General features: G+C 43.8%; 1 protein-coding gene across 1 annotated transcript in view; it reads left to right on the top strand.

The window, feature by feature from the left end:
* Positions 1-24706, top strand: part of ATRNL1 (attractin like 1) — a 1517170-nt gene that overhangs the window by 1447887 nt on the left and 44577 nt on the right. The window lies entirely within an intron of this gene.

Below are 24706 nucleotides of genomic sequence, written 5' to 3' on the forward strand. Positions count from 1 at the left end.
ACCAGATTAGCATATCAAGAGGTTAAGAGATTGCGGCAGAGATTACAGCCTGGATTAAGGATGCTTAAAGATGCTTTAAGAATGGTCCAGAAAGATCCAGAAAGCGTAAAAAAGTGATGGAAAGAATATACAGAAAAGGCAATGAGGATAACATTGGGAAAATTGAACAGGAAATTGATGCTAAAGAAGAACCAGCAGAAATTAAAGCTTTATTGAAAAACAAGTCACCTAGTATCAGAAAGTGCTATCATAACCCTCACTCGACTGACAACAGATTTGAAAGGAAAAACCATGGCCAACTGATCGTTAGTCGCCTTGAATCTAATTAGGCATATTGTAACTCAGAAATACTGGATTAAATTAGATTTGATAGAGGTCTATAAAATACTGAAAACGCTAATCAACTGTTTACTTTCAAAACGTACAAAGACTAGGGGTCCTTTGAAACGTCTTGTAGGCCAACAGGCCCTGAGTACACTTATATGTGCTTTTATCATTTCTCATCTAGACTATTGTAATGTCATTTTTAACGGACTTAAGCGCTTGCAAACGTTACAGAACGCTGCTGCTTTTTTTCTTTTCAACACCAATCGTTTTGAATATTTCACTCCTTTTTTATTGACTATCCGTCCATCATCATATAAACTTTTAATTGCTTTGCCTTGCTCATGAGGTGCTCCATAATTTCTAATTAAATTTCTGCTTATACCCTGACCTGGTCACTGCAGTCTCTGGACACATATCATGTGGTTATTCCCCCTCTTTCTAAGGCTTATTGTGAATCAACCCTTATTTTTCTTTGTCTAATGTTATGGAATAATTTCCCTGAGTCCATAAGAGGTTTGGTTGCTATCCCAGCCTGCTTTAAAAACTCGTTTCTATGAGCTGATCTATAACTAAGTCCTCTTTCTTAAGTTTGCTTATCGAGTCCTATGGGTGGGAGTTTATTTCATTTATTTTTTAAAGACTTGTTTTTGCTCTGTGTGTATGGAAAATGCTTTCCACTTTCTTCATATGGAGTTCGTTCTCTATTTTTAGTTTGTAGTATACACCACTTTGATATTTTGGAAAGGTGATATATAGTAAGTGTTTTAAATAAACCATTTAAAGTATACACTAGTCATTATTCAGCCACACAATCAACATTTTTTTTTGAAACGCTGTCCATTGTGGGCAAAATTAGTGACTCTTTGTTGAAAATTAAGACAGGCTGACATTATACAGCCTGGGGGCTTTCTTTCCCCTCCTCTAACAGCAATGTCCTGCTTCCTTGCAAGCAGGCCTGATGAAAGGAAGGCTTCGGGACTGCCTGTTGTGGGCAGGCATTAATTGCCAATGAAGACTGTGTGTTTACAGCACCCAGGGGAGGGAAGAGAAATTGTCAGACCCACAGGAGAAGGGGCAGGGGGGAAGAGGTGTGAAAGTGAAATGCTGGCTCAGATGCTTGCTCGGGGGAGCGGACTATAGGAGAGAGAACGGAGAGAGAGATGCTTGCTCTAGGGATGGGGAATAGTGGAGAGAGAGAGAGAGGAATGCTTGATCAGGGGAGTGGGATACAGGGGAGAGAGAGATGCTTGCTCTGCGGAGGGGAGATAGTGAATAGAGAAATTTACTTTGGGAAGGGGGGATAGGGAAGAGAGAGAAGGATGCTTGATCGGGGAGATGGATAAGGGAGAGAGAAATGCTTGCTTTGGGAAGAGAGGATGGGGAGGGAAAGATGCTTGCTCTATAGATGGATAGGGGAGAGAGAGATGCTTCCTCTGGAGGGATAGGAGAGAGAGAGATGTAAACTTATGCACACAACTGTAAAAGAGACAAAAACGTTTGGCATTTTGATTGTTGATTATGTACTTTGCTGTTCTTTAATTGGAACTGAAATGTTTGCAAGTATTAATTATTTTCTAGTTCTTTTTTGTCACCTGTATCGCATGTTATTATGTGAAGATTTTTATTCTGGTACCATGTTAAATACTTTTTTTTTTCTTCTAATATATTTAATACATACTTTGGGTTTTATTACAAGTTGGGCATTGAGAGTAGGTAAGTGAATCAGACAAGGAACTTGAAGTAGAGAGACTGGTGGTAGGGAAGGTTTGGTAGAGGTGTGCTTTTGAGAGAGATGTGGGCTAGTGGATGGCTGTCACTGACACACGTTGGTCAGCAGTGTTGCAATCCCGGGGGGAAATACTTGGCAGCTCTCCTTCAGCTCATTTGGATCCAAAGTGGCCTCCGGTCAAAAATTAGCAAAGACTACAGGGCTAAGTAGACCCTTGGTCTACTGGTATGGTAGTTCTTATGTTTTTAATGTTATGTTACCAATGCTTTAGGTCTGGGTCCCTTAGGAACACATATGCCCTCTATTGTCCATGAAGAATTGAAGAAACAAATAAAAAGCTGTTTTCTGGATAAATACAAGTTTTTATTTTCAAGAATTCTATCTGACATAAGAAAAATGTTTCTATTTTATATCATACTAGTGTTTAAGCCCGTTACATTAACGGGTGCTAGAATATATGTCTGTCTTTCTTTCTTTCTCTGTCTCTTCCTGCCCCTGTCTCTTTCTTCCTTTCTTTCTATCTCATTCCCTGGCCCCCTTTGTCTGTCTGTCTTTCTGTCTGTCTCTCTCTCTCTGGCCCCTTGTCTGTCTGTATTTCTTTCTGTCTGACTCTTTCCCTGCCCGCTGTCTTTCTGTGTGTCTGTCTTTCGTTCTCGTGTGCTGCCTGCCTGTCTTTCTGTCTCTCTCCATGGCCCCCTTCTGTCTCCCCCAAAGCAAACCAAGATTGCTCCCTGGCCCCCTTTCCCTCTTCCCCCCCCCCACCCACTTCCCTGTGCAGCAGCAGCATTTCCTCCCTTCCCTGTGCAGCAGCAGCATCCCCCCTACTTCCCTGTGCAGCAGCAGCAGCAGCATTCCCCCCTTTCCTGTGCAGCTGCAGCAGCATTCACCCCCCCCTTCCCTGTGCAGCAGCAGCAGCATTCCCCCCCTCTTCCTGTGCAACAAGGTAGCAGGATTTCTCTTCCTCATTCCTGGCTGGCTCCCTTGCCAAAATTATTTTTGAGTTCAAAACCACCGCCGTGGCTCCTCTCACGAGCCACACCTGCGTCGGAAGCCTTCTCTCTGATGTGACGTCAGAGAGGCTTCCAACACAGGTGTAGTTTGTGAGAGGAGCCGCGGCGGCAGCAACGGACTGAAGAATAACTTCAGTAAGGGTGCTGGTCAGACCGCGGGCCGCAGCCAGACCTGGACGACCTGTGTTAGATGGAGTGAAGGCGGGATGGGGGAGTCGCCGCCATGGTCGCTGCCTCTGTGGTTAAGGTGCCTCCGCATACGCAGTAGAAGGAGCCAGCATACCACCGCTGGGTCCTTCTACTGTGCATGTCTGACACGGAGGCACACATCACGGAGTCAGGGATCATGGCATTGTAAGTGCGCATGCGCGCTTAAGGTTTTATTATAGAAGATGCCTAATGAATATGAGGGAGTGCTGAAAAGTTCTCAGCCTATCCAAGAAGGGAATGATGTAGACAGGTTTGGGAACCATTGATGTAGAGCCTTGATTGAAACTTACAAGTTATTCCACATATTCACCGCTAAGTTCAGCACATTTGACACATCATGTCTGAAGTTTATGTAGCCCCTTCCAAAAAATACTCAGATGTCTGGTCACTGAAATACTGCTCCGCTGTGGCTATCGCTTCCGAATCACTTGAAAATTGTTGCCCTTTCAAACTCTTTTCAAGGTTTGGAAACAGAAAATAGTCAGATGAAGCAAGATTTAGTGAGTAAAATGAATGGTCTATGCACGGAAACCCCAACTGCGTCCAAACATCCATAATTTTGCCAGCCTTATGAGTAGGTGCATTGTCTTGCAAAAAGCGAACTCCTTTCCGCAGCTTTTTTACTTTCAATGCCTCTTTTAATCGGCACAGCAAATTACAGTATTATTCTGCATTAACTCATTACAACACCTGCCTGAGCCCAAAACATTGTGGCCATGACCTTTCCTGCTGACTTTGGGGTCTTGAATTTCCTTGGCCTTGGAGAACCTGAGTGCTGCCATTGCATGGATTGTTGTTTTGTCTCAGGATCGTCAACAGTATCTAGTTGTTCCAAAAAGTTAGCAACAGCTCACTGAAAATGCTGCAAAATCAACTTGGAAGTGTCCACTCAACGTCATTTCGCATCAGCATTCAAACATTTAGGCACCCACTTGGTTGACAGCTTGTGCACGCCCAGCTGCTCATGGATTATACACCCAACACGTTCCCTAGATATCTGTAATGTGTCAGCAATTGTTTTAGCTGATATTCACCGATCTTCCAAAATCAGATCATTGATATGGTCAACAATTTTAGGAGTTGACAATGTTTGATGCCTCCCAGACTTTGCTGCATCTTCGGTCTCGAAATCTCCACGTTGAAAATTTGCACACCAATTCTTTACTGTGGAGTATAATGGGCATTTGTACGGATTTCCTTTGGAGTTTTCTTTTGCAGGAATAGGAACTTCATGGTGGCTCGGAGTTCCACACTTGAAAATTCCACACTTTTCATTGACATGGTTTAATCGATGATCTGAAACAATGTCAAAACCAGTGTTCCCTCTAAGCGGGCGGGTGTTGTGAGCAAACTTTTTTCACCGTGAGCCAAAAATATCGGGCGCCAGCAAGTTATGAGCCAACTCGCCCGATTCTCCTCTCGCCGCCCTGCCATCTGCCGTACGCCTCTTCCGATCGTGCGCTGTGACGAGAAACGTGTGCGCTGCGATGTAATATTTTGTGCGCCAGCGCACGCCAGCGCAGCTTAGCGGGAACACTGGTTCAAATGGTTTTATTTATTTCCCCAAATTTATTTTTGTTATATGCATTGAAAATATTTGATATTGCGTTTAAATCAAAATCTCAATAAACTTGAAACGAGTGCCCGTGAGATTGTGGGAGGGTTAAATACTCAAAACTTAGAAGTTTTTGCTACGCCAGCTTTCTGGTATCTTTACATACAGTGGCGTACCTAGCATATGTAACATCCGGGGCCCATCATTTTTTGGCACCCCCCCCATCTGTAAGAAAAACATGATTTTTAGTAACAAACCACACGTCACACATGAGTACCTAGGAAAAGGCAGCATCTTACATATTGCAGTGAGCAGTACATCAATACACCCATTGTAAAACTAAACAAGCCAGACCAGCACAGATCAATCCTACACCGTCAATCCTAACAGAAAACCATGTCTTTCGAACACACAGAACACAGAAAACACCTTCGCCTAGTAAGGAATATGTAATCACAAACTAACCCCTCCCTCTTTTACAAAACTGTAGTGTGGATTTTAGCTACGGAGGTAACAGCTCTGATGCTCATAAAATTCTGAGCATCAGAGCTGCTACCACCAAGGCTGGTGCTAAAAACGCTTCACAGTTTTGTAAAAGGGGGGATAAAATAAAAATACATAGACAAAGGTTAAATTGAACCAGCAAGAAGCTGGACTCTGCATACAATGCTTCACAGAAACAGTGACACATGTCTCCTAAAGCAATAAATAAATAGAAATTTTTTTCTACCTTTGTCTTCTGTGGTTTCTCCTTTCCTCATCTTCTTGTAACTCTCTTCCTTCCATTCACTGTCTGCCGTCTCTCTTCCCCTATATGGCATCTTCTCTCCTTCTATGCCCCTTCCAGAAACTGTATGCCTCCCCCTTCCATCTCTCCTTTCACCCCATTGGTCTGGCATCTCTCTCCTCGCCTTCCCTCTCCCACACCTCTCCTCATAGTCTGGTATCTCCCCTTCCCTGATTCTCTGGCATCTCTCTCCTTTCCTTTTCTTCCATCTTTCGTTCCCCCTCCATGCTCTCACATCTCCCCCTTCCTTTTCCCTTAGACTGGCATACCTTCCTCCTATGCTCCAAGCCCTGGCATCTCCTTTAATTCCCTCCCTCATCTTCCTTCTCCCTCCAGCTGGGTACCGCAACACTCTTCCCTGCAGCTCTGCACTTCCCCACAATTGCCATGCTTCGGTTCCTCTTCTTCCTTCCTTCCTCCCCCCCCCCCCCCGCGGGACCCTGCGGCACCATCAACTCTTACTCCCTCTAATGTCGGCCCTGCAGCTCCAGACTTCCTCGCACCTTCTCCCCTCCCCCTTTGGATCGCTATTATTTTAAATGTTATAGCCGCGGAGCTGTATCCATCAGTGGAGATGTCTAACCTCGGCCTGCCCCGGAACTCTTACTGCAGCAGCCGCCCGTCTAGGCAGGAACAGGAAGTCACTGTTGCAGTAAGAGTTCCGGGGCAGGCCGAGGTTAGACATCTCCACTGATGGATACAGCTCCGCGGCTATAACATTTAAAATAATAGCGATCCAAAGGGGGAGGGGAGAAGGTGCGAGGAAGTCTGGAGCTGCAGGGCCGACATTAGAGGGAGTAAGAGTTGATGGTGCCGCAGGGTCCCGCGGGGGGGGGGGGGGGGGGAGGAAGGAAGGAAGAAGAGGAACCGAAGCATGGCAATTGTGGGGAAGTGCAATCCCCCCAATGCGTCCCCTTACCTTACCTCCCCTTACCTTTGCGACGCGTGTGTGCGCTGTGAAGAGAAACTTTGCGCTGCGATGTAATATTTTGTGCGCGCGCGCAGGCCAACGCACCTTAGCGGGAACACTGGTCAAAACATAACATTACGATTCTGCAAATTGGCACTTTGCAAAATAAAATGGCACTCTTTTCAGCTAGAGCGGAAAATAACGCTCAGAATTTAGAAAGTTGGTTCGCTGAGAACATTTCAGCACTCCTTTGTACCTCTTGGTGCAAATTTCCTACATCCTAATAAGGCAGTCTGTTTCTAAGGGAGAGGAAGGGACAGTAGATGGCATGGATCGGAAGACTAGATGGGCCATATAGTCTTTATCTGCCTTCATTTTTCTATGAACCATTTTTTGAAAAATAAATGTGCTTAACGGGTTCTGGAACTCACCTCTTCAGTTTTCCTTTGCACTTTGCAGCTTAGAGAAATCGAGCTGCCAAGTCTCCATAACTAGTACACAACAGACTGAAGCTCCACAGCTGTGTATTAGCTTTAATGTCAACCAAGTCATCCATTAACTTCTACTTTGTGGCTTTCTGTTGCCAACATTTGGGATAAATATTAGAAGGAGTAAGTGGGTGGAAGTAAGCAGTGCTTAAGAAGCATAATATTTCTTTTCTTTAAAAAAAGGTTGATTGTATAATGTAGCCTTTGAGAGCTACATCTAAATTTGGATCCCTGCATTTTTGTTTTGATTTTGCCTTTCAAACATCCACTTTTAACTGCACCTCCATGTCACAAACCTTGAGAGATTCCTTCCAGGTTCCAGGCCCAAAGAAAGTCATCATATAGGGCTCCTATTACTTAGCCGCATTAGGGCATTAGCGCGTGCTAAAATGCCGCGCATGCTAGACGCTAAAGCCAGCATTGAGCTGGCGTTACTTCTAGCCGCGTAGCGCAGGTTTAGCATGTGCTAAAAACATTAACGCAGCTTAGTGAAAGGAGCCCATAAAGTCCTTTTCTTGCAAAGGTGATCACATAACACACCTAAAAGGCTTTTTTATAAAATGCCAACTGGGGTCATTTACACACCTTCTCAAGATGGCCAGCCAGTATAACCATGGGCACAGCATGCGTGACGTTTACAAGTGCGCATCTTAATTCTAAAATACTGTAATCAATGTGCATACTTGTGAAATTTACGGGCAAACATTTACACCTGCATTCAAAGTGAGATTTTTGCCAGTTGCACTACTGTTCTGTAAACATAGTAGATGAGGGCAGATAAAGACCCAAATGGTCCATCCAGTCTGCCCAACCTGATTCAATCTAAAAATTTGTTTGTTTGTTTCTTTTTCTCCTTAGCTATTTCTGGGCAAGAATCTAATCTAATCTAATCTAATCCTTAGGTTTGTATACCGCATCATCTCCATGTTCGTAGAGCTCGACGCGGTTTACAGTAGGAGAAATAGGAAGGAACTACAACAGAGGGTTAGAGGTAGAAGTGTGAAGAAAATTTAGAGGACTTGGGATGCCAAGATATAAGAGTTTCCTTGATTCCTAAGTTGGAGGGAGACTTACATTTTTTGAGAAAATCCAGGTTTTCAGATGTTTGCGGAAAACTTGGAGAGAGCTCAAGTTCCAGAGCTCAGTGATTTTGAAGTGGAGGGAGGTCCCTAGCTTTCCTGTGTGGGAAATGCCTTTTAGCGAGGGGAAGGATAGTTTTAATTTGTGGGAGGATCTGGTGGTATTAGGGTTTGAGGAATTCCAAGAAAGAGGGATAAAGGGAGGGAAGATACCATATAGGATTTTGAAAGCTAAACAGGAGCATTTATAGTGGACCCTGGCGATTATCGGAAGCCAGTGGAGCTTGGCCAGGAGCGGGGAATCTAAAGCTGGGCCTGGTACTGTTCTTAGGTTCCAACTTATTTTCAAAGCAGATGGACATCTCAAAATGCCTCCCTCCCCCCCTATAATCCCACTGCCCAAAACAGGCAAACCTTCATTTTCAAAAACCAGAATCTGGACACCCTACACTACAGTTCATCCAAATAGCAAGGGGGTGTATTTTGGGCGTGATTAGAGGGGACTGGGGTGGGCCCAAATTTAGGACATCCAACAGCAATAATCAAATGGGAAGAAATGTCCAATCTCCCCAAAGAACAGCTTTCAATCATGTTCTGGGTATAAAACTGACTACTGGAGGGATTAAGGCCTGGCCCCTCATGAATCCCACTGTGTTTTTGTCCCCTTCCTTCACCAGTGAAAGTAACACTGGAAAGGGAAACTGAGGCTTCATAACAACACCAGGTATTCCGAACAAAAGCTTTGAGCAGGTCTGAAAGATAGCCTAGTGGTCAGTGCAGTGGACTGTGAACCAAGGGGCCCAGGTTCAAGTTCCACTTCAGCTCCTTTTTTTTTTAACCTTTAAATTGGGAGCCATCCAAAAACAAAGATATACCTACTGGACCTAAACATTATTAATAATAATAATAATAATAACTTTATTTTTATATACCGCCATACCACAAACAGTTCTAAGCGGTTTGCAAGGGAAGAGACAGCGACATTACAGAGAACTTTCGAAATTACATTGACATATTAAGTTTAGTCAGGTTTATCTGGAAGTGTTTTGTAAGTATATCAGGTTGAGGTACATCGGGTTGAAGTGGGGTCAGAGAAATTTGTCAAAGAGAGAAGTTTTTATTGACTTCCTAAACGTTTGGTATGAAAGTGCGTTTGAGATGAAGTTGGTTAAACATTTGTTTCATTTGCCTGTTTGGAATGATAGTGTTCTGTCGAGGTATCTCTTGTAGGTGCAGCCCTTTAGGGGTCTTCAGGTACAGTCGGAATGGTCCTAAGTCCTGTTACTATGCAGCCATGTTGAGTATAGACCAAATATGGAAGTGCAAGAACGTCTCAGTCACCATCGAACAAAGACTGATCACTGCCATTGTGTTCCCAATCGCGACATATGGCTGCAAGACATGGACACTCAAGAAAGCAGATAGAAGAAAAATCGGATGACTTTGAGCTGTGGTGCTGGAGAAGACTTCTATGAATCCCATGGACAGCTAGGATCACCACCAAAAAAGTTCTTGATCATATAAAGAGAAAACAAGTGGGGAAGGAACTGTACACATCAGCCTGAGAACAAATGGAGTTTACATCAAATTATATGACATATGCAATTGAGAATAAACATTCCATCTTTTATGTACTTCTGGACTCGACACGGTCCGTGTTTCGGCTTTGAATGCAAAGCCTGCTTCAGGGGTGAAGGTGTCAATCCATTAGGGGGCGCTGTGACACTTAACATCTACAAAAAATGCTGTGGGCTCACAGTGAAGTACTGAAAAGCTTTAAATCACAATGATATCACTAGAAAGGTTCTGTGGCTGTGCGTGTTCGAACAGCATGATCATATAAACCCAGAGTTGTCCCTGGAAGACAAGATTACCAGACAGAAACTGACCGATTTTGGACATGTGATGAGGGCGAATTCGCTAGATAAGGAGATGCTACTCGGAATGGTCTGTGGTTAAAGGATACTTACAAGACACAAAACAAAAAGCAGCTATGCCAATGGACAAATTCCCCGTCACAAGCAAAGTTGGCAAAAAATTGTTTCACACATAAAATAAACAGTGATAATAATAATAATAATGAATTTTTGGTGTAGAAGTCAGTGTGTAGAAGTGAATAGAAAGAGCAACCAAATGCCCCTCACAGGCTTGAACAAAATGTCGTGAGCAAATCGCGAAGCCCACCACCACCGCACACCGTCATGGGGCACGCGTGTGTGCTAAATAAAGGGCAATTTAAAGTGTAGACACATGTGTTTTAAACAGAATAATGGCGGAACAATTGATGGCAAAATTCGCAATGACATAGCGCAGTGTCGGAGAACTGTCCCGGCCCCTCGGAAAAATGAAGGCAAAGAACAAGGTACTTAGCTTGTTTCAGCGAGTGGCGGATCTAGCGCAGAGGTGAAAGAAGTTACAGGAGTCAACAGGAAACTTCATGAGTGGTAAAAGGAAGCAGGGGAGACCAAAGGCCCGTTGTCTGGATACCATCAAGAATGACACGGGAATGAACATCAAGCAATTGGAAGAAGCCGTGGAAAACAGGGAAGCATGGTAAGGACTTGGCCTACAGAGTATCCAAGGGGCGGAATATGAACCTGGATTGACCACTAGGCTGCCTTTCTGCTCTCCAAAGAAGTTTGTGGGACCCATTTTGTACAAATGCTTCCAGACAGATGTCCTTGTCCCTGGTTTTTTGGCTTTCATAATTAGGAAGTTTTATTGTGGAAAGTGACATTTTCCAACAGGAAACGCCAATATTTTTCCTGGTTTTGGTTTTGGGTTTTAAAAATATCTTTATTCATTTTTAAGCCATATATAAGTGCAACATATTATACAACCATATTACACTATAAAAGCACTTAAAATCAATCAAATTGTAATGCATGACAAATAGATATATCACCCCCCCATATTCATATTTAAAAATTGCATTCAAAGAATTAAAAAATATTTTCCAAACCCCCCCCCCTCCCCCCGCCCCGGACTTGTATGACCAAAGAGCAAAATCAACAATCACTCTTTGCAAAACTTTGTCAATGGCTCCCAAATCTTCAGAAATTTTTTTGCAATGTCCCTGTTGTATAGCTTTAATACGTTCCATTTTAAAAACATGACATAGAGACTCCCACCAAAAGGTATAGTTCAGTCTATCCCAGTTTTTCCAATTCCTTAAAATAAGCTGTATGGCAATCCCTGCCATAATAAAGAGAAGTTTATTATTATGAGATGATATTTGGCTTTTAGCTCTCATCATGTATTTTTCCTGTTTGAAAATGGCTACGAGATGGATGTTTTTTGGGACGTTATGTACAGGACGTCTCAATTCTGACTTGGATGTTCTTTCAAAAATGTCCTTACATGTGTCTTAAAAAAACTGTGCTTAATTAGGAACCAGCCTTGCCTCTTAACCTAGGCAACCTGTTATTAAATTACCCCCCCCCCCCCAAATCCCTTGTGACTAATTTCCAGCGTATATGAGTTCTGAAGGGCTGATTTCAAAACAAAGCACGGGGGATCCCCATCTTTCACAGCCTACTCTGGGCCCCAGCCTTTTTTCAGTACCGTAGACTTCATTGCACAGATCGGGTGTATATTTATTTACCTAGCTATATAAGGACAGACTGTGCAAACTGATACAGAGAGAGTCCAATCAGTCTCATCCTTCACTGACTTTGATGACATCCATCTGTTTATGTACGAAACCATTAAAAGCTTATTAAGTTACCAGGCTATGGAGAAGCTAAATTGGGTTATTGTCTGTAGTTAAATCCAATTCTTGCATCTGCCGTCTTTTCTGTTGGTATCATGTGCTCTGAAATTGCACAGGCATGCGTGGAGGGTTTATTTGCTTCTTGGCCTTTTCATTGCATCTCAGGAAAGTTCTTTATTGTACAAATGATATCTGGTTCAAGAGGGGAATGTTGACAGCATGTAATGGATAAGTCTCGGTGTTATTGAGAGTTTTAAAAGAAACTCATCTGGTGCTGAAAAGAAGCAAGGTTAAGTGCACGCAGCACCTGGATTTCTTTGCTCCTCAGCTCCGTTATTGTGTCCGACTGCTTATAAAATCTAGCAGTTCCCACGGAACTTCAGCTGTAGTGATTGCATTAGCAATTCTTTGGTAATACGTACAAATCGTAAATTTTCTACAAGAAATAGGTAAATGTATGTGAAGCAATTATAAGACACTAGTGTTTAAGCCCGTTACATTAACGGGTGCTAGAATATATGGCTGTCTGTCTTTCTTTCTTTATGTCTCTCTCCCTGCTCCTGTTTCTTTCTTCCTTTCTTTCTGTCTTTCTCCCTCCTGCAATTTTTTTCTCTCTCTCCCTGGCACCCTTTGCCTGTCTGTCTTTATTTCTGTGTCTCTCTGGTCCCCTGTCTGTCTTTATTTCTGTCTGTCTCTCTCCCTAGCCTCCTTTGTCTGTCTGTATTTCTTTCTGTGTCTCCCCCCCCCCCCACTTTCCTTTGCAGAAGCAGCAGTGCTACTTCCCTTCCCCTCCAGATCCCTGTGAAGTAGTAGCAGCATTTCCCCCCACCCACCCCCCATTCCCTTCTCTCCCCCCCCCACTTTCCTTTGCAGAAGCAGCAGCGGTATTTCTCTTTCCCTCCAGGTCCTTGCTGAAGCAGTAGCAGCATTTTCCCCCACCCCCCATTCCCTTCTCTCCCCCCACTTTATTTTGCAGAAGCAGCTGTGATATTTCCCTTCCCCTCCAGATCTCTGAGAAGTAGTAGCAGCATTTCCCCCCACCCACCCCCCATTCCCTTCTCTCCCCCCCCCACTTTCCTTTGCAGAAGCAGCAGTGCTATTTCCCTTCCCCTCCAGATCCCTGTGAAGTAGTAGCAGCATTTCCCCCCCCCATTACCTTCTCTCCCCCCCCCACTTTCCTTTGCAGAAGCAGCAGCAGTATTTCTCTTTCCCTCCAGGTCCTTGCTGAAGCAGTAGCAGCATTTTCCCCCACCCCCCATTCCCTTCTCACCCCCCCCACTTTATTTTGCAGAAGCAGCTGTGATATTTCCCTTCCCCTCCAGGTCCCTGTGAAGTAGTAGCAGCATTTTCCCCCACCCACCCCCCATTCCCTTCTCTCCCCTACCACCACTTTCCTTTGCAGAAGCAGCAGCGGTTTTCCCTTCCCCTCCAGGTCCCTGCTGAGTAGTAGAAACATTTTCCCCCACCCCCCATTCCCTTCTTACCTTGAGCTGCCCTGCTCCGTTCGGCCCCTCCCCCTTCCCTTCCCGTGTGCTGGCCTGCTGCGGCTGAAGGTTTTTTTCGGCGACTCCTCCTGTTAAAACTCCCCCCCCTCCTCCTCCCGCAACCGCTCCTGTTCAAAGCGGCCTGCTGAGGTTCGCGGCCGCTGTAACGAACCTCGCAGGCCGCTCTCCAACTCGGTAGCATGTTCCCTCTGACGCGATTGCGTCAGAGGGAACGTGCTACCATGTGGAGAGCGGCCTGCGAGGTTCGTTACAGCGGCCGCGAACCTCAGCAGGCCGCTTTGAACAGGAGCGGTAGCGGCTGTTGCAGGAGGATTGGGGGGGGGGGAATTCGTGAGCGGCGGCAGGACCATGAGGCGGGATTGAGTTTTTCGGCTTCCCCTATCTGGGGAAACCGCCGTGCCGAACTGAGCTGCGCGTGGGGCCGTAGTAAGCGCGGGGCATGCTGCAGTCTTGGCGGCCACGGACATACGGATCATGGAAGCACGCTGATAAGACTGCGCATGCGCCACCTACGGTTTTATTATATAGATGACAAAAATTGGATGAGTACTTGCAAAGAAAAGTACATATGAGCTGTATCGGGTACTTCAGGTGAATTCTACTCAACTGAATAATGCATGATTCGCACAGAATTACCCATTTCTCTTCCCCCTTCCTGCATGGGAAGAGGGGGAGGCACATGGGCCCTGATTCTGTAAGTGACACCTAAATTGGTAGGTGCCTACCGCATGTCAATCAAATTTCGGCGCCTTTTGTAGAATTGCGCCTAAATCAAGTAAGCATCTATAGCTCCGGTGCCATTATATTAGCCCAGGGTTTTCTTGGCCTAAATACCGGTTCCTGACACTTTCCACACACAAACTGCGACTCTAACCATGCCTACTTTTCATGTAGCGCAGAACTTAAATTAATTGGGTTTTAATGTTTTTTAATTGGCTTTTAATGGCATCTTCAATTATTATGCCAATTTAAAAAATTCAAGTTCCGCACGGAAATCAGCTAGATGCCGCTGATTTAGGCATCGTTTATAGAATCAGGCCATGATGCACATCAGGCTGTGGCCTCCAGCTCTGCTGTTCTAGGCATGACTGTTTATTTGAATTGTGTTGTCCTTTGTATAGCCCCTGTGGTTCAAATGAACGGTTGGGCCTTGGATGGCAGAGGAGGAAGAAGATAACATAAGAATAGCCTTACTGGGTCAGACCAAAGCCCGTAGCCCAGTAGCCCGTTCTCATGGTGGCCATCCAGGTCACTAGTACCTAGCCAAAACCCAAAGAGTAGCAACATTCCAGAACCCCAAAGAGTAACAAAAGATTCCAGAACCCCAAAGAGTATCAACATTCCAGAACCCCAAAGAGTAACAAAAGATTCCAGAACCCCAAAGAGTATCAACATTCCAGAACCCCAAAGAGTAACAAAAGTTTCCAGAACCCCAAAGAGTAGCAAAAGATTCCAAAACCCCAAAGAGTAACAAAAGATTCCAGAACCCCAAAGAGTAGCAACATTCCATGCTACCGATCCAGGTCAAGCGGTGGCTTCCCCCATGTCTTTCTCAATAACAGGCTATGGACTTTTCCTCCAGGAAATTGTCCAAACCTTTCTTAAAATCAGCTATGCTAGCCGCTCTTACCACATCATCTGGCAACGCGATCCAGAGCTTAACTATTCTCTGAGTGAAAAAATGTGCTGCTTGATGTGCAGTCATTCACTTTCTGTTCCTCTTGCCCTACAATCAGGGCATAGAGGAGACGCACCAGGTTGGGGTAAGTGCCAGGGATTGGGTTCTAAAGTAGACTGAGGCAAAAAGTATGCTTAGGCGTGTGCCATATGGGTGGGAGTCAAAGCAAGCTTCAAGGTATTGGGAGCTCAGCGCAAGCTCGGGGGGCATGGCGGAGGGGCACCATAAGCCTGACAGTGTGCTATGTGGGAGTAAGGAGCCAGCTCGATTAGGGAAGGGAAGAGACAGAAGGTAAAGTTGGGAGCTAGAGGGATAGAGATGGAGGGATGAGGAGAGTGAATTGTGGTTGGAGTGAGAAAGAGAGCTGGAGAATATGGAGCCTGAGTTTGGAAAAGGTAAGGGTGGAAGATTGTGAGCCCACCAGGACAGACAGGGAAAAATACTTGAGTACCTGAATACACTCATGTAAACTGTTTTGAGCTCCCCTGAGAGAGCGGTATAGAGAAATGAATACATAAATAAAATACAGTGGTGCCTCGCACAGCGAACGCTGCGCACAACGAACTTCATGTCTTGCTTCCTACAACGAACTTCATTTCACACAACGAAGTCGCCCGAGCTGCATCCTTCCGCGCAGGCACTGCGCTTAACTGCCCTCTCTCCGCCTGGCTCCCTGTGCAGTGGCGGACCGTCGGCTCGCAGGGGCCCGGCGCCTACTGCTGATGCGTTGGGGGGGGGCGGAGCTACTCTCGCCGCTTCTAAAAAAAGCAGGAAGGTGATTTCTGTTGAAATGAAATGGGAAATAATTAGAAGGAGTGAATGTGGGGTAAAACAGGGTGACCTCGTCAAAGAGTTTGGCCTCAGCCAAACCACCATTTTCACCATTTTGACAAATAAGGATGCAATAAAATCAGCCAAAGTAGCCAAAGGAGTATCAAAACGATTTCATGAAAAACATAGGTCTTCAATCCACGAGGAAATGGAGAGGCTATTAGCAATTTGGATTAAGGACAGGCAGGTGAAAGGTGATGTGTTGTTTTAAAAAACAATTATGTTTTTAGATGTATCTAAATAAAAATAATAACCAAAAATTTATCTTTTTTTATGTCATCTTAGCATATTTTATGCTACAGAACGAATTATTTTTTTTAACATGTATTGTTATGGGAAAACGCGTTTCACATAACGAACTTTTCGCATAACAAACTTGCTCCTGGAACCAATTAAGTTTGTTGTGTGAGGCACCACTGTACATGCATTTCCTATGCTAGAACAGCAATGCAATACACACATTTGAAGACCTGGGCTTTGGAGTAGAGCTTCTCTCTTAACCGGCTATGTTTTTGCCGCCTCCGTATACTCATCAATTCAGTGCCAGAGCTCAGACATGGCCCAGCATCAAATCTCCAAAGATAAGGACAGTGGTGGTCAGCAAAACTCTGACTGCCACCAGCTGAATATTGGGCCCTTAGTAACTCCTCAGGGACATGTAGGAGGGAGTTACAAAATAGTCTGTACAAGAGGTATTTTCTAAAGACATAAAGGCATCTATGTGTCATTTTAAAATAGCCTCAAAATTGGAGTCTTAATGTGTGGTACTTATAATGCCTCTTCGTAAGGAAATCTATAAATGTGTTTCCCTTAAAGAACTCTGTTTACATGTCCTCCATACAGGAATCTGCTCACGTGAATATTGGGGCAGAACAGAAGTTATCCAACCCCTTAACCGCATAGAATTTCCATGGTAATGCGGTTATACAAGAATAAAGTTATTATTATTTTTTTTTTAATCCTGCTAAGATAACTGCTTCTCTGACAACAAATTCCAGAGTTTAATTACACGTTTCTCCAGTTTGTTTTAAATCTACTTAGTAGCTGCATTGCATGCCCCCTAGTCCTAGTATTTTTGGAAAGAGTAAACAAGTGATTCGCATCTACCTGTTCCACTCCTCTCAGTATTTTATAGACCTCTATCATATCTCCCCTGAGCTTTCTCTTCTCCAGGTTTTAGAGCCACTTTAGCCTTTCTGCATAGGGAAGTGGTCCCACCCCTTTCATCATTTCCGTTGCCCTTCTCTGTACCTTTTCTAATTCCTCTATGTCTTTTTTGACATGCAGTGGAGCAACAAAGGGAGTGTGGAACCAAAATATAGGTAATGCTAAATAAGACCAGCTTGACCAGCATTTAAAAAAAAAAGAGCAGACATCTCAATATAGTACAGATTTTGATAGCCTCCCACATTCCTGGATAATTAAGTGCCTTGAAGTGTTCAAAACAAACTGACCTGAAGAATGATGATGGATAGTCCGATTTCTAACATCACGATCCAATGAGGAATATTTCAGATAGACTCTGTCACCACTCTTGTTTCTTATGGCACTTAATCCACGGAGTGCTCTTATGAACTCCTTGGGCTATGGATTTAGTCTTAATCTTAAAGATAGTAGAAACCCAGAGGTAACATTACTCCTACCGTTTGCAGACCACTTGAATCTCTGTAGTTCCCGTGACCACCAATTAGTGGAACAGCTCTCTATAGTGAAAAGCTTATCAGATTACATTAGAATGACTTTTGTCTTTGATAAATTGCTACATCAACCTCCATAAGAGTAAAATTGAGCAAAACTGAAAACCTTTCTTTGACTGTTACATACAAGATGTATGTAAATACCTAGATGTAGAGGTCATGTGTGGAAGGCCATTTTCATTAGTGTGCCTAAGTCTGACTTTAGATGTCCTAAGAATGACGTCCAAAATCCTAATGCCGAAAATGTCCATTTTTGAAACCACTGGATGTCCAAATTTGTTTTTTCTCCCAAACATCGTCTAGTTGACCATCTTGGCCACCGGATGTCTAACCTTGGGATGCCTAACTTTTTGGCCATTTTTAACCACAAAAATGTCCAAGTTGAAAATGTCCAAATCCAGACCATTTGGACATGGGAGGAGCTAGCATTGTAATGGACTGGCAGTGGAGCATCTAATGTAAGGTGAGCCCTCCAAATCTCCCACAAAACCTACTATACCCAACTGTCTACCACCCAAATAGCCATTATGGCTGCAGATGGCACCTATATGGCAGTATAGAAGGATTTTAGTGGGTTTTGGTGGCCTCACACTTTCCACCATAAATTAGTGATTATAGTGGCTTATGGGCCTGGGTTCTCTTCTCTAAGGTTCACTAGTCCACCCACAAGGCTACTTAAGATGGCTACTAAGCTTTCCCATAGCAGGTGATGCTGCTTTAGAGACAGCTATGTACTGTATCATTCAGATTTTGGGGGGTGGCACAGAGTTCAGTGCAGGGGACTATTAATCATTCCAGTTGACATCTGGTCAGCTTGGGTACCTTTCTGGCACTTAGACACGTTTAAAAAGGGTCTAGCTCTGGACGTCTAAGTTTCATCTTGAGAAACGTTCAATTATTGCCGCAAGACATCCAAATCCTCCGTAAGCCTGCCTAGAACACGCCTCCCTTGACTTTTGGATGCACAATGACTAGGACGCCTCGCAAGACATCCAGAAAGACAGTTTTGAAAATTGGCACTTGGACGTCCAAGTGCCGCTTTAATCCATCTTTTGGACATCTGCATTTTTTGAAAATGAGCCCCTTAGTGTGTGGCAAAGCCCCATGTTAAAATGCATTAAACCCAAATTGTACAGCGCTTTAGTAAAAGGGCCCCTTAAATGATATATCTGTAATAACTGAGTTTAAACCTTCTTGTTTCTTTAATAAGCAGGTATAGGGGAGATATTTAGCAGACTAGACAAATCATGGGCTGTATCCGTAGAAGTTTCGTCAACCGTAAGCACGAGGTCATAATGCCGTTGTACAGATCCATGGTGAGACCCCGTCTGGAATACTGTGTACAATTCTGGAGGCCGTATTATCAAAAAGATGTGCTGAGAGTTGAGTCGGTTCAGCGAATGGCCACCAGGATGGTCTCAGGTCTCAAGGATCTCCCGTATGAGGAACGACTGGGTAAGTTGCAGCTGTACTCACTCGAGGAACGCAAAGAGAGGGGAGACATGATCGAGACGTTCAAATATGTCACGGGCCGTATCGAGGTGGAAGAGGATCTCTTTTTCCTTAAAGGACCCACGACAACAAGAGGGCATCCGTTGAAAATCAGGGGTGGGAAATTTCATGGCGACACCAGAAAATATTTCTTCACCGAAAGGGTGGTTGACCGCTGGAATAATCTTCCACAACAGGTCATTGAGGCCAGCAGCGTGCCAGATTTTAAGGAAAGATGGGATTGGCATGTGGGATCTCTTCATGGAGGTAGTTAGGGGGTGGGCCATTAGTGTGGGCAGACTAGATGAGCCGTGGCCCTTTTCTGCCGTCATGTTCTATGTTTCTATGACATATACAATAGGTTCTAGTCACAGTTCCGCTGTTGACCTACAGAATTATTATTATTATTTTTTTTTTTACAGATTTTTTATTTTATTATTTATACATTCAGGTACTCAAGCATTTTTCCCTATCTGTCCCGGCAGGCTCACACTCTATCTAATGTACCTGGGACAATGGAGGATTAAGTGACTTGTCCTGGGTCACAAGGAGCAGTGTGGGATTTGAACCCACAACCTCAGGGTGCTGAGGCCTTGGCTCTAACCACTCTAAAGATCCCCTATGAGATCTTTAGAGGTTACATCATCCTTCAGTAGGCAGAGTTCCTCAAGAAGTAAAATCCATCAAGTGGGGCACCTCCTCAGTCATTTTTGCCTTTGAACGTGAAATAATAATTAGTCCAGGTGTCAGGAACTCTCTGCTGAAGCAGCTGCAGTAGCAACTCCAGTCCTCATAATGGGAACCCTGCCATTAAGTATTCTCCACAATAACATCTTTATAGCCTACAGTTTGTTTGTGGTGATAATTAGATATTAACAGATACTCATAATTAAAGTGAAAAGGTTTGACGTTTTCTTGTTGCTTGCAGAGAAATATACAGGCATGCAAACTGCTCTCCAATAAGGAGCGAAGCAAAATTCTGTTGATAAAATTAGCTGAAGACGAGGAGGAAATATAGCTGAAATTACATCCTCAGCAGAGCAAAATAACACAATGCTAATAACTGCAGATCTTTCTGTAGCTATTCCAGACCACAGCGATTACTAGGTATGTGCTTTCTGGTATTAGATCACAAAGTCAGTCATGCCAGGAGAGTGATTAGGGAAAATGAAAAACTTTCTGCATGGAGTTGGTTCTTAAAATGCGGTACACAAGCAATCATCATGGTTATGCGGAGTCCTGCCCTCACCTAAGGGTTCGTTTACTAAGGTGAGCTAATGGATTTAGCCCACATTAGCAAATTAGGGTATGTTAAGTGCCATGTAGCCCACAGGCATACAATGGGCTGTGCAGCATTTGTTGGGTGCCAGTCATTGGTGAGGAAAGACATCCCATGGCTAAATCCATATTGGCTCTGTCCCAAAGGCTATCAATATGCTTAGTAATGTTCGTACTTCAGAACAGGTTCTGTCATCTTGTTTGGATCAAGTTCATCAGTGTACAGTTTCCACAATGATCCTTGAAGCTCTTTTTTTAAAAATTTGGTATTATGTTGGCCACTCTCCAATCTTCAGGCACCATAGAGATTTTAATGATAAGTCAGAAATTACTAATACCGTATATACTCAAATATAAACTGAGATTTTTGGGCCAAAAAAAATGGCCCAAAACTGGGGGTCTCAGTTTATATTTGAGTCTAATACCGTTGTTTTAAAAATATCCAAATTTAAGCCTACTGGGTTGTGGGGAATGGAGTCATGGGTCAGGGGCAGGCCTGACATGTGAAGCAGGCAGCTGATTCCTCCTGGTGGTGGTCCTCCATGCTGTTTTCCGGCCGCTGGGAGGAGTGAGGAGTCAGCGGTGCATCCGGATTGTGTGCAGTCCTACCCTGGTTCCAGCCTTGCTAAACCGGCTGGCAACAACGAAGCCAGACGCCATGGGGGCCTTCCCTCTTGCCAGATCACTAAAGCTCTGCTGGTCTCGATCCTGCCCGCCTCTGAAATTACTTCCTGATTCTAAAGTCAGAGATGGTTGTAGGAGAGGAAGTGAAGACAGGAATGAGAGAAGAGGCAGATAGACTGCAGACCCTGGTAAGAAAATTAAGAAAAGACAGAAGAAAACAGAAACTGGAATAAAATGGCCAGACAAAAACGGTAGAAAAAATCATTTTATTTTTAATTTCATGAACAGAAAATGCAGTTTTACTGAAAATTGGCACTGCTTTCTGTTTATATTCCAGTGTAGAGTGCTGTCTCTCTTTCTCTGGTGTTGAACTGCATTTGGCATCGTGAGGTTTAAGTTAGATTTTTGTCGACATTTATTTAAATTTGGCGATGCTTGGAGTTGCGTTTCCCTATGTAGGGCCTTATTGGGAATATGTTAGCTTTGGGATATATGCATCACAGATATTTGTATTATGTTTAGTGACTTGCGAAATAGCTGATGGGGAGGGAGGGTGAGCAGTCTTTATAGATTGGCTCATCATGATAACCCAAATTTCTAACCTCGGTTTATTTTTGAGTCAACCTCTTTTACCCCTTTTTGGAGGGAAAAAAAGGGATATCTCGGTTTATATTCGAGTATATACGTTAGGTCTACAATTTCATTTGGATTTGATACCTCCAAACCAGGTGATTTGCTGCTCAGTAGTTTTATTTGCCCTATTACATCGTCCAGGTTCACAATGATTTGATTCAGTTTCTCCAAATCATCACCATCAAATACTGTTTTAGGGATGGGTATCTCCCAAACATCCTCCTCAAAAAACACCAAAGTAAAGGATTCATTTAAAGGCCTTCTACTAAGGTGTGGTAAGTGCAACACCCATTGGTAAAAGCACAGCATACACCCAGAATCTGCCCAGTATTTATGCCCAAGAAAGAAGTCTACTGTATGATAAATGTATCAGTAGGTACAGTGGTTGCATCAGCTCTATCATTTACTGCTGCCTCATAGGGTGGAAAAGGAGTCAAGCATCCTTGTTGAAATTGCTCTCTCTCTTCTTAAGCAGACAATATCTAGAACCTAGAACCCTTTCCCTCTCTTCTCTCAAAGGAGCACGGTATCCCCTCTACCCTAACCTCCCCCCCCCCTCTGATTCTCTGGTATCTAGGGTTTTAAAGGCAAAATCAATCCTCAGTTGCTCCTGCCCTATCTGATGCTGGGTTCAAAATGGTGGCTATGATCCCTAGAGGTAGCCCTGCAGTATTAATGGTGAGGATCATTCTGTAAATGGTAAGGTCTGTGCCACCAGCTATTATTAAACACAGTTTGTTGAACGATTCCTTTAGTCTTTCCACTATGACCTTGCCTTCCGTGAGTGCCCTTCTTATCATTCGATCATTCAGAGCAGAACAACAGAGTAGGGAAGTAGCCTAAGGATTAAAGCAGTAAGCTAAGAACCAGAGATGCCCAGTAAAATTCACAATAACCACCAATGGGGAATGGGATAGAGAATAAGTGGGGACTGTATTTTACAGTTAACCCAAATGTAGTTACAATGTATTAACTATTAACACAGCAGGTAATGCAGCATGGTTACAACCACCTCGGCAGGAGTAGCTATCTGTATGCAGTTGACGTGCATCACAGATTCTTTCTCTGTATTAACTGAATGGAGCGTTCCCAGTAGTGATTGCAAAACTTGACCACATGCTGATAAACAGGCCTCAGTCTGGAGAACAATATGCTTTTACTTTCCTAATAGGAACTAACACTGAGTAGATATAGAAAATGTGGTTGTTACTTCCAGGAACATTCACATAAGAATAGCCTTACTGGGTCAGACCAATGGTCCATCAAGCCCAGTAGCCCATTCTCACGGAGGCCAATCTAGATCACTAGTACCTGGCCAAAACCCAAGGAATAGCAACATTCCATGCTACATATCCAGGGCAAGCAGTGGCTTCCCCCATGTCTTTCTCAATAACAGCATGTTCATCTCTCCCAGGGATTGTCTAAAAGCACAAATTGACCTGCATCCTTTTATAATTGTGCTCCTATCATTTTTATGTCTTCCGTGTGTAATAACACTCCCCAGCTGTAAGAACCCAAAGAGATTTACTTGGTTTACAAAAATGGGTAGGAGTAAAGTTTTAGATATGAGAGTGTTATTCCATTCTAGAGAGGACTTTCAAAAGTCAAGATATGTCAAAACACTTGATGAGTCTTGAATTTGCAAGCAGACCCATTCGTCTCAGGAGGTCTGTTTGCCTTTCTTTCTAGAGGACAGTCCTGATCCCTCTGCTCAGATACTATAAGTTAGATGTCTGGAGAACATTGCTCAGTTACTTAGAGGAAACCAATGAATTTTTTTTGTCTGATCATTTCTTCATTATGTTCCATGATCCTTGTAAGTTTACTATTGTGGATTGCATCAAGGTGCTCATTGAAATGGCCTATGTTTTTAGAAATCAGCTGGTGCCTCTAGCTTTGAAAGCCCACTTGATGAGGACTTAGACCCTGAAAGTTGCTTCGGAAGAGACCTGTAGGGCAGCATGGTCATCACTCCATTCCTTTGTGAAGCGATACAGGTTGGACATGCTTGCCAGGGCTTGCTCTAACTTTGGCAGATGTCCTCAGTAGTGCTCTGTTTTCCCTCACCCGGTAGTTCTGTTTAGATAAATCCCACTTATTCAGAACAGTGCAGCCAGATTTCAAGGAAGCTGAAATGTCTTACTAGGAAACAATGAGGCATTCCTTGGAGATGCAGAGTAGCGAGTGCTACTCTGTGACGTTATGTTCATTTGATGATCACTGCGAGGGACCGTCTGCTGCTTTGGCAGATGCATACTGGAATTTTTGTTGAGCACCAGCAGATTATACCAATGAGTTCATTGCATAAAACTAGATTTTCTCTCTACCTCCATCTGTTGGTAGAATGGGATAACACCCACTTGTTCAAAACAGTGCAGCTGACTAAAGGAAAGGAAATGATCTGGTAAGCCCTAATTTCACCTTTGATACTATCCTGTTTCTATTTCACACAACTGCTGTTGGAACATGGAAGTTATGTGCCAAACTGGAGCTTAATGTTTGGTTCACTATATGGAATCAGGGGTTAAGAGGTTTACCTACCAAATTTTGGGGCCCTTATACAAAGCTGCATTAAGGCCTAATGTCCACTCAGTGCAGAAAAAACATGGCCTAACACAGGATGTGATAAAGTGTTTAGCCATCTTTGTTTGCCAGTTGCACAGTATTTATATTTTTAATTTTTTTTCTGGAGGGGGCATGGAAGCACTATTCATTTAGCGTGCTGACGTCACTGATGTGCTAAGTGGTTAATGCATCCATGACGTGGGATCCCTTAATACATAGAACCATGATAGCAGATAAAGGCCAAATGACCCATCCAGTCTGCCCATCCATAGTAACCATTATCTCTTTCACTCTCTCGAAAAGATCCCATGTGCCTATCCCAGGCTTTCTTGAATTCAGATACAGTCTCTATCTCCATCATCTTCTCCGGGAGACTGTTCCACACATCTACTATAGAGTGACATCATATGAGAAAACAAGATCATTTATGTGTATTCTTTTCAGTGCCTGGAGGATAACCTTTCATTGGAGGCAAAGTATTGATAAGGAGCTAAGAGCAGGACCTGTGGGTAGTGTCCTCTAGAACACGTGGTTCATCAATCAGAACTATATATCTGCATAGTGCAAGCGCTTGCTAAGTATAGGAAGGCTAGAATG

The sequence above is a fragment of the Geotrypetes seraphini genome, chromosome 4 (genome assembly GCF_902459505.1).
Source record: "Geotrypetes seraphini chromosome 4, aGeoSer1.1, whole genome shotgun sequence".
NCBI lineage: Eukaryota > Metazoa > Chordata > Amphibia > Gymnophiona > Dermophiidae > Geotrypetes > Geotrypetes seraphini.